The sequence below is a fragment of the Hakea prostrata genome, chromosome 5 (assembly GCF_041222555.1).
Source record: "Hakea prostrata isolate BN-2017 chromosome 5, UWA_Hpros_2, whole genome shotgun sequence".
In the NCBI taxonomy this organism is placed as follows: Eukaryota; Viridiplantae; Streptophyta; class Magnoliopsida; order Proteales; family Proteaceae; genus Hakea; species Hakea prostrata.
The window spans coordinates 32523549-32532935 of NC_142604.1; the positions used below are offsets into that span (position 1 = coordinate 32523549).

Below are 9387 nucleotides of genomic sequence, written 5' to 3' on the forward strand. Positions count from 1 at the left end.
CAGGGATTCAATCAAGAGAATGATAGGCAATAGATTAGGAATGATTATTAACATATAATCAGACTTAGCATACTATAGGAATCAGTTTAGGAGATGAAATCATGTTGCTATGGAGGAATTTCATAAGAAAGACAAGGTTAAGAATCGATATGAGATACATAGCATTGATAGAATGAATAGGGGTTTATAGGAATCACAATAGACATTAGAAGAGGTGGTTGCAAGGTTGCAACACCTCCTTCATAGCCCCAACAGCAAGAATAAGGTGAGGTAAAAGTAAATTAGAAAGAGAGTGAGAGATTACATACCTTGTAGAAGAGATTAGAGAAGAGAGACAAAGGATTCTTGAAGAAGATCAACACCCAAGTCAAGGAGGAGGCTTAGAGGAGCTTTCCCACGTTCTCAAATGTTGAAATGAGTGAAATAATGTTTTAGGTTCGAGGTTTCACTTAAAAGGAGGAAGGAATATCCAAAAAGCACCTTTTTATTCGAATCTGGGCTTGTTGGGTCGATACCTTGGGTTGATGGTATCGACCAACAGTATCGATCCAAAGTAGTTTCAACAGAATTTTCAAGAATAGTTCAACAACTTCGGATGTGGATTCGAAGGGCTATACAAGGTCAAATTGAGTGAGGTTTTCTCCTGCAAGTCAATCAAGAGTATAGTTTCGGGAAATATATTCAGATTGAGCACAGGAGTTCATTAGGTATTTCAACTAATTCACCCCTCTTTGGTGCACAGATTCAAAACTAACACTGACAATGCTCTCAAGTGAGGGGCATCATCGTCAATGTCCATGGGCTTGGGCTCCGACACCAAATCATCAACCAAAAGGGTCCACAAGGACTTCTCCCACCAATTCGGGTCATTGGATCTACAGACAATACAAATTCCAGGCCGGGTCAGGGTAAGGATAAGGCCGGATTTCACAGGATCTACCCTAAGGAAAAGGTCGGACATGGCCTTCTAATGCTTTCAAAGATAATAATACTGAAATCAAGGTCCAACTTTAAGGTCTAACATCAAACAAATCTTTCTTTATCCCAAAACAAATAGGGTGTCCTGGCTAGATTTGGGCTGGATTTCACAGGCATGGCTCCATTTAAATCTTTGTATGGTAACACTCGTAGGACGCCTTTGTATTGGACTGAGATGGGGGAAAGAAGAGTCTTGGGTCCGGAAATGATTGAAGCTACAAGAGCAATGGTTGGCATGATTAGAGAAAGGATCAAGTCTGCCCAGTCTAGACAGATATCTTATGCCGACAAGAGAAGAACCGATTTGGAATTTTCAATTGGAGAGAAAGTTTTCCTTAAGGTATCACCTATGAAAGGGGTGATGAGATTTAATGTGAAAGGAAAGCTTAGCCCTTGCTTCATTGGACCTTATGAGATTTTGGAGAAGGTTGGACCTGTAGCATACCGCTTGGCCTTGCCACCATCTCTTGCTGGAGTTTACAATGTGTTTCATGTTTCGATGCTTTGAAAGTACATAGAGAACCTGGAACACATACTACAGCAAGAACCCGAAGGACTTAGTGCCGATCTTTCTTACGATGAATGACCAGCCGAAATCCTAGACAAAAAGGACAAGCAGTTGCGGAATCGCACCATCCCTTTAGTGAAGATTCGGTGGAAGAAGCACACCCTGGAAGAAGCTTCATGGGAGAAAGAAGAAGACATGAAGGAGAAGTTTCCTCATCTTTTTGGAAGCATAAGTACGCTTTCAATTTCGATGACGAAATTTCTTTTGGGGGGGGGGGAGAATGTAAAATCCGGCCTTGTCCTAACCCTGACCCGGCCCGAATTTTGTACTGTTGTAGGTCCGAAGACCCGGAGTGGAGGTAGAAGAGACTTGTGGACCCTCATAGTTGAAGATTCAGTGCTTGATCCAGAGCCTATGGACATTGACAGTGTTGCCCCTTACTTGAGCACATTGTCAGTGTTTAGTGAAAATCTGCGCATCGAAGAAGATTGAATTAGTTGAGGCACCTAATGAACTCCCGTGCACTAGACTTGTTGATTGACTTGTAAGAAAAAACCCAATTCAATTCGGATCAATCTGGCCTTCCAAAAATACTCTCACCACAAAATTGTATTTGTAGTTCTATCATCTAAGATTTCATCTGTTTCTTTCAACAAAAAAAAAATCATTCAGAGATTAAAATTATTATAAATTTTTTGGCGTCGCCCGGACTTGAACCGGAGACCTTCAGTGTGTTAGACTGACGTGATAACCAACTACACCACGACACCTTCAATGAAAAATATTAAAATTATGTCCTCCTAATCCATTGCATTTCAAATCAAGTTGACCTAAATTAATTTGGATAAAATGGAATTTTCGCTGGTTTTTAATAAAAACTGGTATTGTTTTCTTTACCATTAGGTTATATTTTGGATTAGCCTCAGGTTTTCTACTTGGTAAGAAATTGGATTAGACTCCTTTGGTACTTGTCCAATCCCAAGTTCAAAACCATGATGTTTTTTTTGGTAATCTAAAACAGTGATGTTTGCAACTAATTAATAAGATAGCCTACTAATGGTTATTATATGGATATTGTGATTGGAGTCGTCATGAGTCTTCATCGATATGAATTTTGTCACTTGATCTCGTCTTTAGTTTTCTTAAGGAAATATCAAACAGATTCCATTAATATGAACCATTCATTTTAGGGTAATTTTCATATGGACCCCTGAGGTTTGGTCCAGGTCACTTTTAGTCCAGTTTAAGTTTTCTTTTGCATATGGCTCCCCTGTGGTTTCATGAAATGATTAAATAAGAACAAGTTTAATAGAAACTGTTAATTTTATAATTTTTGTGACAAAAATGCCCTTTTTCAATTTATTTGTTTTAGTTTTTTTTTCTTTCTTTTTTTCTTCTTTTTAATAAGTTTATTTCTTTTATTCAAAGAAAAAATGTAAAAATTTCATTATTGATAGTCAAATGAGTCTCTCCATCTTCTCCATCGTCGGCCAAAAATTCGACCGCTGCTCAGCCCTTGTTGCAGAAGAAGAGCCCCTTGAAAAGAAATCTCAAAAATATAACTCCAAAACTTCTAGAAGGGAAATACGATCATGGTATCATCATTCATAAAATCCTGAAAAGAAATCTCAACAACAATGGCGTATCGTTCCCATCACCGATACCCAATAAACTAAAATATGCATACCACTGTTCCTCTGCCTTTAGATAGCTTCTCACCTAAAAACCTTATCTTAAACCTCCATCGCAGAGGTCTCTTAATGGAAATCAATACCCCCATTTTTTAAATTCTCAACCCTAGTTTTTAAATTCAAGTTGGATCCGCAGATTCATAAAGTTCAGGTGAAGGTTGGATCATGACAGCATCTCAACGATGGACAGCAAAACAGAAAGAATGTAAGACAGCAAAGGAAGGATCAAAATCCCTCAGGATCTAGTGAAAGAGTAAGCCAACAGTCACAGAGAGAGAGAGAGAGAGAGAGAGAGAGAGAGAGAGAGAGAGAGAAAGCTAGATAGCAGAGTGTACCGACCAACCAACCTACAGTGGAAATTCCCAGCTACCATTCTGAGGGGGAAGAAGCAAAATGTGACTGTTAGGTTCACCTTACGCTTCTAAGCTCTTCGAGTGTTGCTCTCAAATGGCTACCACACCTCAATTTCAAACTTCCCCCTGGGACTTGTGGTTTCGTTTCTTCTACTTTGCTCAACTTCTTTTGTTTCTCTCTCTGGCACTCTCGAATCTTGTTCTGCACACCAGGCATTTTTGGAACTGGGTTTCTCGCTATGGAAGGTCTTTCTCTACCTTTATCTTCTTCTCCTTCTTCTATCCACGTCAATGGCGAGCCTTCAGGTTCTGCTTATTCTTCCTCCTCTTCTTCCTCGTCTGGAATCGTACAGGAAGAAGAGAACCATGATAACCAGGAGCTTCAGCAGCAGCAGCAGGCGAAATGCCTAAATGTGAGCTGAAACCTGGACTGTATGAATTAATCAATACCAGGGTGTTTTGTTAAAGCAATTATCTCATGAATATGTTGGAGATGCCATTAAATTAAGGACCCAAAGTTAACCTAACATGAGTCGTGACCAAGTAATTGTTTTCTCCCACTCTTGCCTGCTTCGTCTCCGAAGCTTTCGGAATCAGCTGCAACAAGGGCTGAGTTCTTGGCCAACAATGGAGAAGACGGAGAGAGTGACATTTTTTCTTTGAATAAAAGAAAGAAACTTATTAAAAAAAACAAATAAATTGGAAAAGGGCATTTTCGTCACAAAAATTATTAAATTAACAGTTTCTGTTAAACTTGTCTTTATTTAATCATTTTATGAAACCACAGGGGATCCATATGCAAAAGAAAACTTAAACTGGACTAAAAGTGACCTGGACCAAACCTTAGGGGTCCAGATGAAAATTACCCTTCATTTTATATAGGATCAATGGGTGTAAGCGTGTACAACACTAAAGGATATAGAGTTTCCTTCATTTTCTAAAATTTTCAATAATAATAATAATAATAATAATAATAATAATAATAATAATAATTAATAAATAAATATAGAACCTCCTTCAATTTCTAAGAGACAAGCACATAAAATTGCACCCCTCTCTAGATACGGCGTTTCTTTATTTTTTTTTGGGCTTCGTTGTTCATAAGTTTGTTGATGATTATGTTTTTTTCAGAGGTCAACAGGAAACTGAAATATACTGTATTCGGCCATGCAACGTCCTTTTTTTATGTAGGACAAAAGAAAAATACTTCTGAAAATTATCAACTCAATTGATAATGAACATCTCGGTGCAAATCAATTCACATTTCTTTTATAATCCCTGATGTGGAGAAAATATGATCGAACCCGGTTCACGCTTGGTTTGACCTTCGACTCCAGTCGGGGCAAAGAGAGTCCACTCGTTTCCGAACGAGCCGGGTCCAAGAGATAGCTTGCTGAGGAAGAAAACTAACTCAGCCACAAGCAGGCCCTAATCCGACTTATGGATTAGGTTAATTACCCTAATGATGGCAGACACAACTTGGCGGCTATCACTTATCACTATTGAAGGGATAATCATCAAATAACCGTGAGGTTATCCTAGGAGTCCTCTACTAGTTCATACTAGTAGAAGTATATCGCTCAACGGATCTAACTGTTAGAATCCAACGACTATCCGAAGAAGGCTCAAATACATCCAACGAAGAAGATTCGAAGGTACACTCTAAATAAACATCACTTACATACAAAGTAAAAAAGGATCCAGATCCATACACTCACATTTGGACGTAAACACTCAAAGGCTTATGATCTAAATCGTTTTCCAGTTATTCATTCCTTAGCTCTGTGCTTCTAGCAGAGTCGTTTGTGATTAAGTTCATCGACTGACTTAGCCTTTGGAGGTGGACTCCCGACCCCAGCAGTTGAGCCATATCTGACGCTATCGTTTTGCAGGTCATTCTAAGGAGATCTAAGGGCTGAGCAGATTTTGGACGCATCAATCCCAATATTCAGCTTTTTCTCTTTTAGATTAGTAGGTCTTAAAAAGTGTTGAACTCATGATAATCTTGTCTAACGGTAACACATTATATATGGAAAAGTCATGAAGGATATAATATTAATTATTAGAATGTTGGAAATGGTTTTTCCATCGTGTCACTGTGAAAAACACGTTTTCGGCGACGCTTCATTAGTGAAGCCAAAAAAACAAAATCCATCGCCAAAAATAAAAGGCTACGCTTGCTTCTTCCGGCACGTCTATCGTCTATATGGTCATTGAAAAATAGGCAACTGTTTTTTGGCACTGGAAAAATCTCTTTGGCAAAAGTTATGATTCATTACAGATAATGGAATTTTTTGCAACAGTTATAATTCGTTCACAAATAATGGGATTTTTTACAACATTTACAAATGCATCATGTATAATGGGTTTTTGGACGATGATCTCCTATGTGTAAGTAATTAATTTACACTTTTCTAGCGACAAATATTAGATAAGCTTCGCGGAAAATGGGTTTTTGGCAATAGTTTGTAGGCGTCGCAAAAGACCTTATTGGCCGATGGTTTCGCAAGAAACCGTAGGCATATAAATGAGCGACAAGATAAATAAAACCATTGCCAACAATTTCTTTTTTAATTAAAAAAAAATTCATCATCCTAAGCCAGAAGAAACATACACCTGGAATGACAAGCAACATTTAAAATTATCAAAATCATAATATATATGCACTGCTTTTCATGTACCAAAATAAAAATATTGTAAAACAATCAAGAAAATAAAAACATCTAAGGAAATATGATGGTCCGTTCCAATCATCTTTTGACCAACAATCCCAACTATATATATCTAATGTCGCATTCTGCATATTACCAGCAACCAACAATTTTGGTCCAAAAAACTGCAAAAGCAACAAATTTTAGAGAACAATATTAAGTTTTGCTATAAAAAGAACAAAGAACATGTATTGCGTGCATAAAACAACAAAGAATAACCATAACCTTATCACAAGTAAATGGGATCACCTACCTAGAACCAAAAGAGGATTTGACAATAACAGAAATTAGCCTCAGTTTACTATGCCAAGTACCTGACAATGCCTAGTGCTGAAGCTAGATGTTTCTATATATGTTACCAAGGAGAGCAAAAAACCCTAAAATATAATACAAGGTAGCAACATTCATTGAACATTTAGTTAAACATTAATGTCCAATCCATAACCATCTTCCAACTGAGTGCATTGTAGGTAGCAACTACATAAAACATCATATCAAAGTGGAGAAAAAGGGAGAATAGTAGCAATGGTTACTGTTATGGACAATTTATAATAGACCTACCTAGGTCGACCAAAGAAGAACTGGACTGATCAAACCTTGGTTAGACCACGAATAAAACAAAGGCACTAAGCAACGTGTACAATTTGAATCGTATCCAACCTCCTTAAAGATAGGGATAAACATTCCGATCAAGTTAGGTATTTTGAATTGTTCTCAAAGTCCAAGTCGGACTCCACAACTACAATCCAAGTAATATTCTCTTGGCAGATAAGATTCCTCTCTTCAGGAAGTTAGCAGCAATTACAAAGTTTCATTCAAACTCCATTACTGCACAATTAAGATAACCTCTCCTAAGATCTATAAATACCCACACCTTCATCATTATCAAGTTTGCACTCTTGGGTTACTCTTTCTGGCATTGAGAGCTCTACAAGTTATTTTCTTCTTTTAAAGCTATGCGCTTCCACTAACTCAATTGTCGGAGACGTTCCTCGACCAACCCGATCGAACACTTTTTTGGCAAGTTGTTCACTTGCGCTGCCGAACATGATTCTACAACAACAGTTACAAATTACAATAATATTTTATTGAATTCTTTTCAAGTATGATACTCACCAACCAGACTGTTTTAGGGCCTATTTGGTTACATGAATCCAGAGATTTCAAATCTCTAGATTCACAAATGGGAGATTTATACCCGTTTGGTTGTGTGAATCTCTGGATTTATGAAATCTAGAGATTCACCTTTTTACACTAAAAACGTGAATCTATAGATTTATGGGTATAAGGTGAAATCCAGAGATTTCATTTCTACTATAAAAGTGTTAAACATTTGAATTATGAGTCCATAAATGTTTTTTTAGGATGAATCTATAAATTTCATTCCAAAGAGTCAGGCTAACCAAACAGTTATTTTATGAACCATGACTCCTTAGATTTGAAATCTATAAATTTGAAATCTCTAAATTTTTGAAATCTTTAGACTCAAGTAAGCAAACAGGCCCTTAATACATTTTCTGATCTACAGGTGCAAAAATAAATAGAAAATCCCGTTGTAATTGAAGTTGGTGAAAAAGAAGTATCCTTACTTCTTTACCCCTTTTAGAATGACACACTCTTTTCTGGCTACCGAAAGTGAATTGACAAGTCACTTTAAATTTTTGCAAAACTCTTTCTACCCCTGACTGAAGTGGTTTTTGGAAATAGACAATAGGCAATCAAAAGAAGGTTACTACTTCCCACTTCATTACCTCGGTGATGATAAGCAGTACCCCAAAATAAATTTATGTAGACATAATACCTTAGAAACCAGTTAAACTTATGCTAAAATTCAAGTATAAAGACTTTTTTTATTTTGGGTAAATACAAGACTATTCTAATTCTTTGAGTTTTTCTAAAATGTTTCTGTTTTTGGTTGTTTTTCTATGTCAGAAATTTGTTTGGTTGGACTTATTATGGTAAAATAGAAATCAAGTGGAATAGTTACTTATTTTTTTTTTGTAAGAAAATAATTTTATTGAGACAGCAAAGCTGAGCCAACAGGACTGCAAAGAGATTGCAACCAAGGAGAGGAAATGGGCCACAAAGCCGAGACTGTTACTGACTCAGCCTTCTGGGCTAGGTGATTAGTGACACTGTTGATCTGCCTAAAAACATAAGTAAAACAATATTTTTCAAATCTATGCCTACATCAAGGACATCATTGCAAAGTCTTTTTTTTCTTCGTTTTTGGTAGCAAGGGTTTTTGCAAAGTCAAGCGACTATGATGCAAAAAAAAAAAAATATATTGTGTTCCTCATCATTCCCTTTCAAAATGTCCCTTAATTTATGTCAGTAGTTTAGTTGTTTAACATTTATAAAACTCAAAGAAATGTTGTTGTGTATTTTTATTTTTTTTCCTTTTTGGCTGTTTTTTCAGTTCATTTTATCTCTAGCTCCAAACAAAATCAACAAGATGTTCATTGGAGGGGTTTTGAAGAAAGTAATTTCTAAAGAAATCATTGCACTATTTGGTGAGTCAATTGTTCTCTTTAATCCCATCCTATATATGAGTATCGTTAGAGGTTATACATGCTTTAGGGTTTGTTCTTATCATATTTTTTGAGAAATCCTCGTTCTAACTACGGTTCTTGTTGTATTAATTCTTATTTTTATTATACCCATTTAAAAAAAACAAGTACAAGAATTCATTACTGGTCAAGAATGAAAAAATGATTTGGTGAATTTTGTCAAAAATAAATTATGGAAAGTAAAATTAGTTTGATATGTTAAAATAAAAAAAAAGTTATTAGAAAATGATAGTGATATTGAACAAGTGAGAAAAGAAAAAGAGAAAAAAAAAGTATGGTTTTTTATAAAAGAATATGTATTAACTATTTTACCCTCATCGGATTTTGGAGGTTTTTTTATTATTTTAATTAAAAACAAAATTGTTAATAGATGTCAAACAGTTTATAATAATGAAAAATCTCATAATTAAGAATGATAATTGATACCAAAAAGAGCCTACATTTCATTTGGATGATTCATGTATGTGAAATTGATTATATTGCATTTTTTTTTAGATATTTGTCTTTTTAGTTGAGCATAATATGATTTGACAGGTATCCAATTGATGCATTCATATGAATTTTTTTTTTCCTTCT

General features: G+C 35.9%; 1 non-coding gene across 1 annotated transcript; it reads right to left on the reverse strand.

The window, feature by feature from the left end:
* Nucleotides 1–2182: 2182 nt before the first annotated feature.
* On the reverse strand, nt 2183–2256 carry TRNAV-AAC (transfer RNA valine (anticodon AAC)). Its single transcript has one exon. It is a non-coding gene; the product is annotated as a tRNA-Val (tRNA).
* Nucleotides 2257–9387: the final 7131 nt, after the last annotated feature.